Below are 16,455 nucleotides of genomic sequence, written 5' to 3'. Positions count from 1 at the left end.
TTGGCAGATTCCTGGGAGATGCCCACTTTCAAATGCTCTGCCTTTCCCCCCTTCCCCAATAAATGCACTTGTATTTCTTGGTTTTAAAAATACCACTGACTAGAGCACATTTGTGGTTTACCTAGACTAGAACTCTGCCGATGGTGCCTCTTGCTGGCTTAAGTACCTTGGGATGGAGTGTGAGGGGTTGTAGAGAGGACTGGGTAGGTGGTATAGGAAGATGAGTGAGTTATCACATTACCCCTCCTTCCCCAACACAGCTCACTGAAGCTGCCTTTTCCCTTTGCAAATATGCTCTGAAAGATAATCCCAAACTTGCTTTTTATATGTCTTACACATTAAAACTTACTAGAGTTTTAACACAACTTCCAAGAGACCTTTCACAATCTATTGTAATTATAAAAGCTTTTCTGAAACCTTTGAAATCCTAGTTATCTGAGAAGGAAGATGTCAAAAGACTGAGAAAAGCATAGTGGGAAGAATCAGAGACAAGTGTTTCAATTGTTGGGGAGTTCCAGGTGGTTTTGAAGGATGTATAGGAGTTTTCTAGGCAAAGGAGAAGAGATGAAGGCTATTCCAGGTAAAGGAGAGCACATATGCCATCTCTTAGTCCTGAATTTCCTGCTTGATCTGAGGGCATTATTTTTCTCTTACTGAATCCAGGGGAGAAGGGAGATGCCTCATGTATCTGGCTTCCTGCTGTGTCCACAGAGTCAAGGGCAGTGCCTGGCACACAGCAGTCACTCAATTAAAAAGCATGATGTTGAACTATGGAGTCCCTTGTGCCTGATGTAGAAGAGCACTGTTCACCCTCTCCGTCTCAGCCTGTCAGTGTGTGGCCGCACCCTTTCTTCTGTTTCTGCTCTTGTTCCCTTAGCAAGAGGCTTGCTTCTGAAGTGAGGGCAGCCCCGTGGGTCATCTCCCCACCTCATTTATGCACTCGCTCCACTTATCCTCCCACCACTGTAAACCGAATTCTCCAAAGGACAGTTAGATTGCTTCTTTCTCTGCTCAAAAACCATCCCTGATTCCCCAGCACCTGATGTACTCAATGTAAGTGTTTCTTGGCTTTTGTGACTTATCCCAATATGATCACTTCACTTTTTTTCAATTTTGTAACTTAGGTCTTACCTCTGTAGATTCCATGATCCAGCAAAATGGAAGTATTTCCTCTTCCCAGAACATGATTTCTATTTCCTCACCTTTAAATCTTTCCTTCATGTGGCTGTCAGGACATGGAAGCTCTCTCTCTTCCTGATGAGATCTGCTTCACACCGAGGACCAGTCTCGGGCATTACCACCCCCATGAGTCTTTCTTAATCAAACCTTCCTAACACTTTGTGTCTTTCTTGTGATACTTGACATATTTGTCTTGGGATGTTACTCTCTGTGCCTGTGATTCTGAAATCCTTCAGTAGACCGGATATGCTGGTATTTGCAGTATTGAACTAAACACCAGTTATGGACCAAACCCTCTGCTAGATGCAGGGGATCCCACAGGGGTGACCTTCTGGGAATGAACAAGAGAAAGTATGAGGAATTATTTTGTAAATCCGGAAGTAGTATGCACGTTTGAGGTACTAATGCCAAAGAATGCTCAAACTACCGCACAATTGCACTCATCTCACACGCTAGTAAAGTAATGCTGAAAATTCTCCAAGCCAGGCTTCAGCAATACGTGAACCGTGAACTTCCTGATGTTCAAGCTGGTTTTAGAAAAGGCAGAGGAACCAGAGATCAAATTGCCAACATCCGCTGGATCATGGAAAAAGCAAGAGAGTTTCAGAAAAACATCTATTTCTGCTTTATTGACTATGCCAAAGCCTTTGACTGTGTGGATCACAATAAACTGTGGAAAATTGTGAAAGAGATGGGAATACCAGACCACCTGACCTGCCTCTTGAGAAATCTGTATGCAGGTCAGGAAGCAACAGTTAGAACTGGACATGGAAAAACAGACTGGTTCCAAATAGGAAAAGGAGTATGCCAAGGCTGTATATTATCACCCTGCTTATTTAACTTCTATGCAGAGTACATCATGAGAAACACTGGACTGGAAGAAACACAAGCTGGAATCCAGATTGCTGGGAGAAATATCAATAACCTCAGATATGCAGATGACATCACCCTTATGGCAGAAAATGAAGAGGAACTCAAAAGCCTCTTGATGAAGGTGAAAGTGAAGAGTGAAAAAGTTGGCTTAAAGCTCAACATTCAGAAAATGAAGATCATGGCATCCGGTCCCATCACTTCATGGGAAATAGATGGGGACACAGTGGAAACAGTGTCAGACTTTATTTTTTTGGGCTCCAAAATCACTGCATATGGTGACTGCAGCCACGAAATTAAAAGATGCTTACTCCTTGGAAGGAAAGTTATGACCAACCTAGATAGCATATTCAAAAGCAGAGACATTGCCAACAAAGGTCCGTCTAGTCAAGGCTATGGTCTTTCCTGTGGTCATGTATGGATGTGAGAGTTGGACTGTGAAGAAGGCTGAGCGCCAAAGAATTGATGCTTTTGAACTGTGGTGTTGGAGAAGACTCTTGAGAGTCCCTTGGACTGCAAGGAGATCCAACCAGTCCATTCTGAAGGAGATCAGCCCTGGGATTTCTTTGGAGGGAATGATGCTGAAGCTGAAACTCCAGTACTTTGGCCACCTCATGTGAAGAGTTGACTCATTGGAAAAGACTCTGATGCTGGGAGGGATTGGGGGCAGGAGGAGAAGGGGACGACAGAGGATGAGATGACTGGATGGCATCACTGACTCGATGGACGTGAGTCTGAGTGAACTCTGGGAGTTGGTGATGGACAGGGAGACCTGGCGTGCTGTGATTCATGGGGTCGCAAAGAGTCGGACATGACTGAGCGACTGAACTGAACTGAACTGAAAGATGATGATGAAGATGGTGGTGGTGATGATGGGGGTGATGGTGGTAATGGTAGTGATGCTGGGGGTGATAATGGTGGGGCCGATGGGAGGAAGACGGTGGGGCTGATGGTTCATGTACATGACATTTGCATTCCCCCCTCCAGATCTACTCCCTAACCTTCTCATCCTGCTCCATCCCCTGGGAGGCTGACCCTATTGACTGTTCAGCCAGGTTGCTTGTTCTTTTTCTGTTGAGTTCATCCAATAGGAAATATCAATGAAAAATCAGAGCATGAGAGGAGAGAGAATTTGGGTGTTTGTTCCCCTAGCTCTCTCTGTCTTTGCTGGGCCTCCATTTGACGGTGGTTGCATTCTGAAAGTCTCAATCCCTCTCAGCTGATCTGTTCTCTATACTTAGAGGTTATATCAGATTCCACTAACCAGTCCCCACATTGTCCCTTCAGGACTAGGATGGTAATACCACCTCCATTCTGTGGTTGCCAGTTGCAGGGTGTGTCACCAGTAAGTTCTCTCAATCTTGCCTGAATGGCCTTGGCAAAATTTTCCACAATTTCCTCTTTCCGGTCGGACATCTACACTTCTTACTAAGGCCCTATGGACACAATAGTGATGGTGGTGGAGGTTACCATGGTTGCAGTAATTTTTCCCTTGGCTGGTAGTCATGGAGTCCTGATGAGTAACCATGCAGAGAGGCTTGAGAATCATGGCAGAGACTGGCAACATGCTCATTGTGTTAGTTATCTACAGTTGTGTGACAAGTAACGCCCAAAATTAGTGGCTTTAAGCAATAACAAAAAGATTTTATGTCTCATTTTTTTTCACAGGTCAAAATTCTGCAAAGGACAATGGATGGCTCATTTGCTGACTGGTCTAGCAGCTGATCCCAGCTGGTGGCTGGGGAACTGTTCAGCTGGAATGCACACACAGGGCATCTCCATGCGGCCGGGACTTCCTCCCAGCATGGCTGCTGGTGTCTGAGGTGAGCCCAAGAGACACAGAGAGTGAGGCAAGCTAAAGGTGTGCTGCCTTTATCATCTAGTCTTAGAAGTCATGCACAGTCACTTGTTACCATGATGTCTGCCGTGTTAGTTATAAAGGCCCACCCAGGTTCTAGGGGAGGGAAGGAGATCCTGTGTCTCAGGAGAGGAGTGCAGATATCGATGATAGATTATTGATTGTGTGAAGTGGACTAAAGTGATGTGAGCCACTGGACTTCTTCATAAATCTCCTCTTGCACCTCCCTTCTTCCCCAGCAGGGCACTGGTGCAGGATATGTGGAGATGCTGATGACATCAGCATCAGGGAGCCTGGGTCCTTGAGTCACCACATGGAGGAGATCCATCCGGTCCCTAATGATTTTGTGGGTGTAATAATTGCACTTTTAGTGTGTTAATCTTCTAAGAGTTGGCAATTGCTATAAGGCTTTTTATCTATACCCCCAAACTCAAGGCCAAGGTCTCCTCCCTCTTCTGTTAATAACACATGTTATCAAGACCACAATGTATGATGAAAGTAAGGGACTGGTGTTCATTTCTTTTTCCTCCTTATAATCTATGCACCCCCGCCCCCCACCCTAAGAAGGAGCAATACGATGACCACGAGAAGAAGAAGGACCTCGTGGGACTGCCTGGGTCACTGACCAGCACAGTCATCGATGCAGCCAAAAATGTCTCGGCCAAGCCAAACAGTGGAAAAGGGAAAATGTTAACATGACGGCTGTAAATATTCAGTCCTTCTTTGGAGGATTTAGGGGGAAAATGGAAATGGTGGTGCTGGAAATGATTGGCAGGCGGGTGTCTGCAGGGGCCTCCCCACACAGTCCAAGACATTGTCTGAAGGAGATAGTGCGCCTGACGCCTGTCCCAATAAAAAGCCTGGGAAAAGCATCTGTCAAGTGATATTTAGAATTGACATTTTCATAAGGATCTGGTCTACGGGGGGTTTTTGTAGGGCCCAGAAAAACCACATTTCTCATCCTTCCTCCTCCAACCTTCTGCAATTAACCAAGTTCACGGAGTTTAATGTATATTCAAAATGACTTGCGTTAAGGACAAGTCATTGTGTTAACGTTTTCAAAACTTTTATTTTTTTTTGGCCTGGCTGACCCTGTCCCTAAAAGTTTTTTATTAATAATTTTGACAATAATAATCATCCCAATGGTAGCAGCAATAATAATGCAAATAATTTCAAGAACTATTTTTTTCCAAACCATTTGAGAGTAAGTTGCACACAGCATGACTTTCCCCTACCAAATGTCTCCTATTTACTCCTAAGTATTTCTGTGTGTTATTTTCTATGAAATGGAGTATTTTTTGCATAACCATAGCACAGTTGACAATCTCCATAAATTTAACGTTGACGGTGTTTTTTCCTAATTTACCATTAGTGTTCTGATTTAATCAGTAATTTTGACTCAAGAACGTACTGTTTGGTATTCTCCATCCCCAGCACATGATACTATGCATCTGTGATTTCCTTTCTCTGAAATAGTTTTAGAACCTTTTCTATGCTTCATGATATTGACAGTTTCGAAGAATACAGATCCTTATTTTCATCTTTCCCTGTTCCCTCATAATGAGATTCAGGTTGTGCTCATCTGCCGGGTACCCACAGGTGATATCAAATCCTGCCCAGAGCATCTCTTCAGGAACACAGTGGTCCACCTCCCTGCATTGCTGGTATTGATTTTGATCACAAATGACTTATTCTTCTAAAGGAAAAGGCTTTTGAAGGTATAATTTCCTGGAATCTATTTTCTCAGTAAAAAAGTCTGTGGACTTTCTAAGAATGAAGCCTGGGGTGTGAATGTTTTCTTGGTGGAAGAAAGCCAGGCAGATGTATCCTAGCAGCTACTGTGCTTTTGTGCAGCTGGATTAGCAGGCGTGGCTGGGTCTCCACGCCTATGGCAGGGACAGAGACAGGGCCAGGACACCTGCACAGCCAATGTCCGCTGAAGGGGAGGTCTCAAATCTCAAGGTGGATCCTCCATCCAGCGCTAAGCTTTGGGAAATGGAAACACAGACCCTGCATCTATTCTCCGTCAACTGAGAAATGCCTGAAAGAGGAGGCTGGCTGGAAGCTGTCCACATAGATGGACATCCCTGCTTTCATGGCTACTGTCCTATTTCCACATTCACCCCGGGGAGAGAAATAGGAGGGATGCTCGCCGCACTTTCAGGGACCCTGGAGGTGGGCGGCTAACACATAGCCTCAGGGTCAGAAAAGGTCTGGATAAGCTGGCCTTCACGAGGTTAAACATAAATTATACATTGTTGTTGTTATTGTTTAGTTGCTAAGTTGTGCCCAACTCTTTTGTTACCCCATGGACTATAGCCCACTTGACTCCTCTGTCCATGGGATTTCCCAGGCAAGTATACTGAAGTGAGTTGCCATTTATTTCTCCATTAAATAATCACAAGATGACATACTGTATTTCCTTCATTTTAAGAGGCTACTCTCTACCTTCTATTGCTTCTGAATTTCAGATGCCTCCTAAAGTCTGTGTCAAAGGCAACTAATTGTTTCACAGGTAGAGTAGCTCCTGATAGAAAATCTACCTGAGTGCAGATATTCAACTCATTGTCACCTGGTTTTTCCTCCACCACTGACTTCTCTGAACAGGAATTCCTTTTTTTAATGAGGTATTCACATACACTTCAGTGCATCCTTCTTATTGTACAGTTCCCAGAGTTTTGACACATGCATAGTGTCATGTGGGCTTCCCAGATGGCTCAGTGGTAAAGAATGTGCCTGCCAAGGCAGGAGACGCAGGTTTGATCCCTGAATCGGGAAGATACCCTGGAGGAGGAAATGGCAACCCACTCCAGTATTGCTGCCTGGAAAATCTCATGGACAGAGGAGCCTGGTGGGCTACAGTCCATAGAGTTGCAAAGAGTCGGACATGACTAAGCGACTGACCACACACACACATACTGTCATATAAAAACCTCAAAATCAAGATACAGAACGCTCCACAAAAAGTGCCCTTGTGTTTCTCTGTAGTCAAACCTTCCCTCCCGGTCACTGGCAATAAAGGATCTGTTTTCTATCCTTAGAGTTTTTCAGAATCCTCCATCCTTTTTCAGAATGTCACAGAGATGGAATTAGATCGTGTTGCCTTTCTGTGCCTGGCTTCTGCGCTGTGCATGCCTTTGAAATGAATCCCCTTTCTCACATGTATTAGTCATCAGTCCCTTCTGCTGAGTGGTACCCATGGCAGGGATGCTCCACAGGATGTTTACCTAGTCTTCATTTAAAGGACATTTGTGTTGTTTTCAGTTTAGGACTATTATGAATAAAGCCATTATAAACATTCATGTCCAGGTTTCTGTGTGGACATAGGTGTTCATTTCTCCTTGGTAAATAGTTAGGAGGAAGATTTCTGGGTCATATAGTAAGCATATGTTTAACTTTTTAGGGAGCTCCCCAACTGTTTTCCAAAGTTGTTATACCAGTTTTCACTCCTACCAGCAATACATGAAGGTCAGTATTCTATAGAAATTCTAATATGGGTATATTAGTATCTCATGGTGGTTTAAATTTGCATTTCCCTAATGACAAATGATGATGAACAACATTTCTTCATATGATGATTTGTCCATACAGCTTCTTTGGTGAAGTGTCTGGTCAAAATTTTTTTTATTGGATTATTTTCTTTTTCTTGAATTTAAAGTGTTTTTTTTTTTTTTTTAACATAACAAGTCCTTTATCTGATACATGTTTTGCAAATGTTGTCTCCAAGTCTGGGTCTTGTCTTTCCATTTTCCTATCAGTGCCTTTTTTTTAGCTGAGCCTCACAGCTTGTGAAATCTTAGTTCCCTGAGTAGGGATTGAACCAGGCCATAGCAATGAAAGAGCTGAGTCCTAACCACTGGACTACCCAAGAATTCTGAACAGTGTTTTTTTAAGAATAGTTTTGCTTTTTAATTTTGGTGAAGTCCAATTTATAGTTTTTTTCATGTGTTTTTTCCTGTGTATTTTTGATGTCATGTTTAAGAAATACTTGTCTAATTCAAGATCCCAAATGCTTTCTGACTTGCTTTTTTCCTGAAAGTGTTATAATCTTATGTTTAGTTCTGTCATCCACTTTGAGTTTATTTTTATACATGTCGTGAGGGAGGGGTTAGTGTTGTGTGCATTTACCATGTGAGGTTTTTGTCTTCCTGCAAAGACACTATTACGTCAAGGTTACATTTCACATATAATAGAATCTTCAGTTGAAAGAAGCATAAGACATATGCATAAGACATAACAGCGTGTCTCAGTTATTGAATAGGTTGAAATCATGGCATCCAGGTCAAAGGACGTACTAATTTTACTGTTTTTCAAACTGGACAAGTTATGTATGTGTTGCTGTTGTTTGGTTGCTCAGTTGTGTCCGACTCTTTTGCTACCCCATGGACTGTGGCCCTCCAGGCTCCTCTGTCCATGGGACTCTCCAGGCAAGAATATTGGAGTTGGATTGCCATGCCCTTCTCCAGGGAGTCTTCCCAACCCGGGGATTGAACCACATCTCCTGTGTTGCAGGCAGATTCTTTACTGTTGAGCCACCAGGGAAGCCCCATGCTTAAATTACTGTCATAGTTGTATGTGATTTTTTTTTTTTTTAAGAGAAACACTGAGAAAAGAAAACAGTATGACATGATCTTGGTGGGTTTGACCTAGGGGTGGGGACAGGAAGGAGGGAGGTGGGGGACTGAATGGCATTTCCTAGGAGCAGTAAAAAGTTTTCATGCTCTGGAAAGGCAGCCCAAGGTTAAGACCTCAAACTCTGACATCAGCCAAACTGGTTTAAAAATCTCAATCCTTTATCACTGTAGCTGTGGGACTTTAAGTGACATGCTTAACCTCTCTGATTTTTTGTTTCCACATCAATAAACTGTAAATAAGAAAACTCCCTATCTCATAGTTTTTATTGTCAGCAATCAAAATAAGATAATCCATGCCAAATGCCTAGCTTGATGCCTGGTGTTTTGTAAGTTCTCAAAAAAAAAAAAAAAAAGAAAGACTAGCTGTTTTTCTTGTTCTTCGTTATTTACTCCCTCAAGTTTCATCCATGGAGCTTCTACCATGTATCAAGGGTATCAAAATGGGATAAAAATCCCTCCATAGGCCCAGCCTAGTAGCATCAGGAATTGGACCAAAGCAGACAGGCTCCCAGAAAATGACTTAGCTGTTTGCATGGGAGTTGGTGTGTGTGTGTGTGTGTGTGTGTGTGTGTAGTGTGAGACAGGCTTGAGGATGTGTCCATTTCCCATGGTGGGAGTTCTCTCTTCCTGAAGAGATAATATTAAGCCCAGGATGCATCCTACAGAAGATGGGATCATCACTTGAAAGGAGTATGATAAAGGGAAGTCTTCTGAGCCACTGGAGCCATCCTGGGAGCCAGAGCTCCACCTGGCTTTCCAGAGGGCTGAGCCTTGCATTCAGACCAGAAGGCATCTGCCTGGGTGGGGCTGGGGAAGGACATGGAAGGTGGTCCACACGGTGCAGTCAGCCGGTTTCCTGGAGCCTGATGGTGAAGAGCATGGGTCTTAGAGCTACTGAGACCTGGGTTTGACAAACCAGTTTCTGGGCAAGTGACTCAGCCTCTTTAACGTCAGCTGCCTCACTTATGAGGGATGAATAATTTGTCCATCTCAGGTGGATGCAAAGAAGGAGAGAGACACTTGTGCAGTCCCTAGTGAGAGCCCAGGAGTCTACGCTGTTTTTGTAATTACCTTGACGACTCGAGCAATCCAGTTAGTCTGGGGCAGAGGGTGGAGGAGGAGACTTGAGAGGCAGGGGGGATGGATGAGAAAGGGGCCAGGATTGGGTGGTGAGGAATGTGGATGTTATCTCAAAGGTAATGGTTAACCAGGGCAGGGGCTTAAGCGAGGAGTGCAGAATTTTAGAAAAAGCACCTGGACATCTGGCCGGAAGACAAATCGCAGGAGGTCCGATGGGGCAGGGAGAGTGGTTAGGAGACGTGGCAAATCCAGGCAGGAAGTGAGGGCTGCAGAACTGAGCGATGGTGCAGGGGACAGAGAGGAGGGGCAGATCTTGAATGAGTCTCCCAGCCTCTCCGAGCCTCGGTTTGCCCAGCTGTACCACAAGCACAAGACTCCCCTGGATGCATTGTATCACACGAACTGACGGGTTTCACTGGCACAGCTGCTTTAACTGTTCTCAGGACGGCCTGCTTCCTCTTTTTTCCAGCTGAGCCGTCATCTCCCTCTGCCCCTCTGGTCTCTCTCTCCCCACTGCAGCCACCCACCTACCAGTGATGCCAGTGGCCTCTGGGTTGTCTCACCTGTGGATCCCTCCTTGATTCCTCCCTGGATCTTGTGAAATAGTCCAGGGTCATGCTTCAGAGGCCCCTCACTTGGCTCCCCACTGTGTTTCAGAGATTCCCTCCTTTCTGAAGACCCTTCCTCAGCCCTTCCCTCACCAGGGGCTGTTCCTGGCCCCTCCCCTCAGCACCACTCCCCCCTTCTCCTTTCCTAGTGGCAGAGAAGGTTCTGGAGTGCTTGTCCTGCCTACTATGAGCCTTTAGGCCTGTTTGTACTCATTTCATTCCTGAATAAGGTCACAAGGGCCCTGACTCTCCCTCAACAGATGAGCAAACTGAGTGGGGCTCAAGTGGTTGAGCAACGTGACCAACGTCAGGCAGCAGGAAAGGCCTATATACATGAGCTGTCTGGTGACTCCTAACGTCCCCACTGAAGGTTCCTCAAGCTACTTGCAGACATCTGCCCAGTCAGCATCTCCAAGGACAACCCTTCCTTGAAACTCCAGGTGTAAATGTAACCTGTGCACAGGACCCCTGCCCTCCCCAGCCCACGGCCACCTAGGGTGCAATGTGAACTCACTTCCTCTCCCTCTAAACTCATCCACCCTGTCTTCTCTCGTGTTGCCAGTCAAATCCTAAGGCCCTGCTCCATGGGCTGAGTTGGCCAGTAGCTTGCACTCCAAGAGGCTGGACCATGTGGGCAGTTCTCCCATGAGTCTGGAGTGAGCCTGAGTGTCGGTCATCAGGGGATGCTAAGAAGGATGCGAAAAGGGCAGCCTTGGGAGGCCTGAGCCTGTCCATGTCTGACTGTGTGAGTTGAGACATGAGTGCCTTTCAGAATCTTTGTAGAGATGCTTCAGAAGTGAGGGGCCAACCAAGAGGCACGTCATCATGGACTTTATACGACTCAGCACTCAATGCTAAGCTACCTTGTTTGTGATGCTTCTGACCTTCATGGGATGCTACTGAAGCCCAGAGAGGGCGAGCACCTGGATTAGGCCACATAGCTAGGAAATGGGGAACTTGGAGGGAAGCCCAGACTCCCATGGTTAGGAAAAGAGGAGAGAGCTTCTCAGGTCCCCAGACTTCTCAAAAGCGTTCTTTTCTCCTCAAAGGTATCAAGCCCAGATATAATAAGACGTTGATTTAGAATTAAGGCAGGCTTTTTAGAGCTGGGGGACTTGTGGAGGCAACGAAAGATTTGATCTGTCAGATCATGTTCCTCTTTTCTGGATGAGGGCTCCCCTACCTGGCTCTGGGTGTGTGGAGTCCTCGAGGGGAACACGGTCCACCCCCACAGCGCGGTGTGAAGGCAGGGTGCTTGTGTGCATGCGGGTGTGGGCTCATAGTGCTCTTCTCAGAGGATGCTGTGAGGAGCCTCCCATCGAGGCTCCCCAGGGCAGGATTCCCAGAGCTGGACCCCAGTTCTGCAGGTCACATGGCCCCTTGGTTCGCTTTCCCAGCCTCAGGCCCAGAGCATAACCTCCAGTCCCTGGGAAGTGCTTTGTTCTCCACCCTCTACCCGCATCGTCTTTATTTCTGGTGGCACTAATTTAGTTCTGGGGGAGGAGGGGTGCTAATTAGTCCCAGAGGTGAGCAGAACAATGGCAAAAATCCTGGACTTCTCAACTGGCTTCTCAGTTATTTAGGAGGTGAGGAAGGGAGGTAGACAATCCTGCTTTCTCAGCCCCACTTCCAATCTGTTCCCGTGGTCACATGATATGGTGAGTTCTGTCTCTTTCTAAACTCAACTGTTAACTCTGTGGCATCTTTAGAATGTCCATGGTTATCCCTGTCACCACCAGGACCCAATTGTGAGAAAGTTGGAGTTTTTTTCTTTTCTCCTTGGAGGTAAACTGCTGCTTTGCTCTGCAAGGAAGAAGAAGGCAAGGAGACCACTCTGACACCCCATGGTAACAATTTTTTCCCCAGAACATCCCCTGAAGGTGGCATACCATGACCCTGGCTTGCCCAAGCTCAGAACATGCACACGTGCTGTCAGACTTCCAAGCTTTGTTTTGCACTTACATAGACCATCCATCTGTGAAGAGGGCCATTGTGGTCTTTATAGGTTGGGGCCCAAATTTGCCTCTGAAGTTCACCCAGGCCTGCTTGTTTGTGGGCTCTTGATCATAGGAAAGGCAATTTTTAGAGCTTTTTTTTTGTTGTTGTTGTTTTTTTAAAGTATCTTCTTTACCTCAGAGTTTAGAAAGTCCAAGAAATTCATCTAAGCTCCCAGGAGGGTAGCTAGGACCCCGGTCCTTTAGAACTTTCATCAGGAACTCAGCTAGCCTTGACCAACAGGCATCCAGAGAGATGCAGAATGGGGGTAAGGACCTTGGCAAATTGACATGGGAGTGAATCTTCCTGGTGTCCCCACCCCCAACCCCATTCTCCCTGCCTCACATCTCTAGAGTTTTTCTGGAGCCTGGTCTCTGGTTTCTCCTTATTAACAGTGACCAGAGATCATGCATCCCCACCCTTAACAGGTTACACCAAGAAGTGGTTGAGATGAAAGAGTGGAGTCACAAAAAGGGTCAGGATCCTGCTTGCCACTCACTAGGGACAAGGGAATCAGCTCTGTCCTGTGATTTTTCTATTACTCATTTTCTCATCTGTAAATGGGGATAATAGAACCTAATCCTGTTCTAAGGATTAAATAAGTTCCTATATATAAAGTCCTAAAAACAATGAATTATCATTATTTTTGCTTTCTGAAAAAGAGATAGCTAATGGCATAATTCTAAGACTGTTGGTATCTGAGAGTGAAAAATATGGACAGTGGCTTTCTGGATCCTTCCTGGTCTAAGATCATTTCAAGGTGCTAAGTACCATAGCCACTGTTCTGATTTTGAGTTTCTTTTTTCCTTCTCCCACCTGCATTCTTTGAGATATTTTGGCTGTCTCTAAGGTGATGATCAGCTAAAATGACTGACTGATCAATTTTCACAGGAAGTTTTAAACAGACTGAGAACCCCACTCCAGTACTCTTGCCTCGAAAATCCCATGGACAGAGGACCCTGGTGGGATGCAGTCCATGGGGTCACTAAGAGTCGGACACAACTGAGTGACTTCACTTTCACTTTTCACTTTTATGCATTGGAGAAGGAAATGGCAACCCACTCCAGTGTTCTTGCCTGGAGAATCCCAGGGACGGGGGAGTCTGGTGGGCTGCCGTCTATGGGGTCGCACAGAGTCAGACACGACTGATGTGACTTAACTGTAGCAGCAGCAGTACAGGAACAACACAAGTATAAACAAGTGGGTCCCATACGACAATGCATCTGTGTGGCATGCAGTCTCCAAGACCATCCTCAGCGCTCCCACCTCTTGGATCCATGGCTTCATGTCATCTCCGCCCCTTGAGTAACTTGCTTCTGACAAATAGATAAATATATGAACACAGTGAGGGGGCATCTCTTCCATGATTAGATTACAAAAGACTGTGACCTTCATCTCCCTGGCAATCTCTGTGTTTCGCTGCTCTGATGGAGCAAGCCACCAGTTGTGTTGGTGAGGTCCCCAGGGGAAGGAACGAGGGTGAGTCAATAGCCAGTAAAGAACTGAGCCTCAGGAAACCCGATTCTACAAACAACCACACTGAGCTGAGAAGCCATCTTCTTCCAGTCAAGCTTTCACATGAGACCCCATCCTGGCCAATGCTGTGACTGAAGCCAAGGTTCCAGCTAAACCTGCCTGGTTTCCTACCAATAGGTAGGAGATAATAAGTGAGAGACAATAAATAAGTTGATAAGGAATGAGTTGACTAAGCCACTGAGTTTGGGGTAGCCCATTACTGGTATAACTGGTATTACACACTAGATTACCTGACTCTGTGCCCTGTATCGTTTCTCAGAAAGGTTAAGTAACCCCTGCCAGATCACACAGCCAGGACATTGTAAATCTGGTACTTGAGCCCACATCCCAGCTATTTCTCAGAAGAGGTTGCAGGATGTAGGGTCCCAGGTTGCCTCCTGAGATCTTCTGTATGCATTTGAGCTACTTTGGTTTTTAGAATGACTTCCATTTTTATCATCTGATGTGAGGAAAGAACCAATGCTCACTGACTCCCAGCTGTGCCAGGGATTCTGCACACATGGTCTTACCTGGTACCCCCAGCTTGGTTACAAGGACGCTGTTGTATCCAGTGCAGATGCTGTGGTACCTAATGTGGGCTTCCCCAAAGTGGGCTTTGCAAGCACTGACCCTTCAAAGTGCTCTGTGGAAAGTGTCCAATGGCCAGAATATTTGGGCAGCACCTTGGCCTCTCTTGGTAGTTCACTATGCATGTGAGTCCAGTAAAGTCCAGAAGAGTCACAGAGAGGATCCCTTCCATGCCCTTCTTTCATGTGCCTTTTGTACGCTGGGTGACATCATACAAGGAACCTGGGAGGCACGTGAACTCCTCCCTCACAACCAGACCATCACCTAGGCCTTGTCCTCAGGAGATCACCCCCCCCCGCCACTCTTCTGTCTGCTTCCTGGGAGCGCTGCCTTCTCGTCACCACCTCTGGCCCTTCCTCTCCTATGCTTCCTCCATGGGGACCCTTCATAAGAGAAAGTCAGACCCCGCAGGCTCTACTGCAACCCCACTGGGCCCCCCTGCCTCCACAGCTGTGTTCTAGTCCTGCAGCATGACTGCGAGATGCGCTTCCACTCCCACTTCCTCCCCTACCTCCTCTCAGCGGCCCATCTCCCGGGGCTCCAGGGACCTTGCTCAAAATCTCCCTTCCTTCAGGGACTTCTCTGGCGATCCATTGGTTAAGACTTTGCCTTCCAATGTAGGGGGCATGGGTTCGAACTTGGGCCAGGGTACTAAGGTCTCACATGCGCTGGGGCCAGAATATTGAAACATAAAAGTGATATTGGAACAAATTCAATAAAGACTTTAAAAATGGTCCATATCAAAAAGTCTTTAATAATAAAAATAAAACTCCCTTCCTTCTGCTTGGATTCTTCTATATGCTTGTCCTCACATCCTTAACCCATTCTCTAAGTTTTGTGTGCCAGGGATCAAGCATTGACAAAGCATCCAGCCTTATGGTGGGGAAAACATGTGGGGAAACGGTGAAGAAAAAGCACCCGACCGTTACTGCGATTGGGGTAGGGCAAGCACTGAGGTTATAGGAACATGTTCTGGTCCTGTCTTCAGTTAAGAAAAGTTCTTTGTAGTTTGTTTATATTGTTTTTATCATGGACACCAAATATTTTTATTTAGTGTCACTCTGAGAGTTTGAAATAAATGAATGAAGAATTTTATTCTCTGACAGTGTCAAAAAGCCCAAATTGTAGTAGAAAACTTCCATAACACCTGGACAAGTGCTCTTGCCTCCCTACCCCAGTGCCCAGCTAAGAGCTCACAACAGCTGTCACTGCGTGGGAGATGGCGGGGGCACGCTACAGCAGGTGATCAGGACCCCAGGCGCTGGAGCCAGAGTGCCTTTGTTTCTCCGCGCCTCAGTTTCCTTCTCTGTAAAATGCATATAAAAATAATATCCATGTCAAAGAGCTGTGGTGGGGCTTAAATGAGCTTATTCAGGGAAAGTCCATAGAAAACAGCTTTGCAAGTGGTGAGGTTGGAAGATATCAGTGATTTTTTCCGCAGGAGACATGGATTCAATAGCTGTGTCAGGAAGAGCCCCTGGAGACGGGCATGGCAACCCACTCCAGTATTCCTGCCTGGAGAATCCCATGGACAGAGGAGGCTGGTGGGCTATAGTCCATGGGGGTTGCAAAGAGCTGGACACGACTAAAGCAATTGAATGCATTCGACTTGTAGCATTTTTCTATTACTTATAGAACCTTATCTTCCTTGATACCTGTTTTTAAATTTTATTTATTTATTTACTTTGGGCAGGGCGGGATTTTCATTGCTGCATGCAGGCTTTCTGTAGTTGCAGCGATCAGGGGCTACTCTCTAGTTATGGTTCTTGGGCTTCTTGCTTCAGTGGCTTCTCTAGTTGTGTAGCACAGGCTCCAGGGTGCTCAGGCTTCAGTAGCTGTGGTGCACGGGCTTAGTCACCTGGAGATACGTGGGATCTTCCAGGACCAGGGGTCAAACCTGTGTCCCCTGCATCTTTACTGGACCATCAGGGAAGAACTATTAGCGGTTAATACTGCACAGTGGATGCCTCTGTGAAGGTCACGGTGCATTTATATTTATCATTTTAGCTCTTTACACATAGATGGTCTTCAGAAAATACTGCGGCTAACTTGTTGAGCTTAGTGCCTTGGGAAGAATCTTAGGTTTTCCAAAGCAAAAGAAGGCCCTGAGGACCTCTCCCCAGGGCAG

The 16,455-nt window shown here is 45.9% G+C and overlaps 1 protein-coding gene across 13 annotated transcripts in view; it reads left to right on the top strand.

Moving 5' to 3' along the window:
* FOXA2 (forkhead box A2) overlaps nucleotides 1–16,455 on the top strand; it is a 68,406-nt gene that overhangs the window by 33,372 nt on the left and 18,579 nt on the right. For 7 of the 13 annotated variants that reach the window (XR_011570064.1, XR_011570063.1, XR_011570066.1 and 4 more), the window contains exons 3-4: nucleotides 3,718–3,872; nucleotides 4,472–5,625. The gene's annotated coding sequence lies outside the window, so the exon portion shown is untranslated. Of the gene's footprint in view, nucleotides 1–3,717; nucleotides 3,873–4,471; nucleotides 5,626–16,455 lie in introns of those variants that run through there. The other 6 variants (XR_011570073.1, XR_011570071.1, XR_011570070.1 and 3 more) reach the window with 3 other exon arrangements.

Source organism: Bos indicus, chromosome 13 (assembly GCF_029378745.1).
Source record: "Bos indicus isolate NIAB-ARS_2022 breed Sahiwal x Tharparkar chromosome 13, NIAB-ARS_B.indTharparkar_mat_pri_1.0, whole genome shotgun sequence".
Classification (NCBI taxonomy): Eukaryota; Metazoa; Chordata; class Mammalia; order Artiodactyla; family Bovidae; genus Bos; species Bos indicus.
The sequence above is the reverse complement of the archived record's forward strand: the minus strand, read 5'-3'. Positions and strand labels throughout refer to the sequence as shown.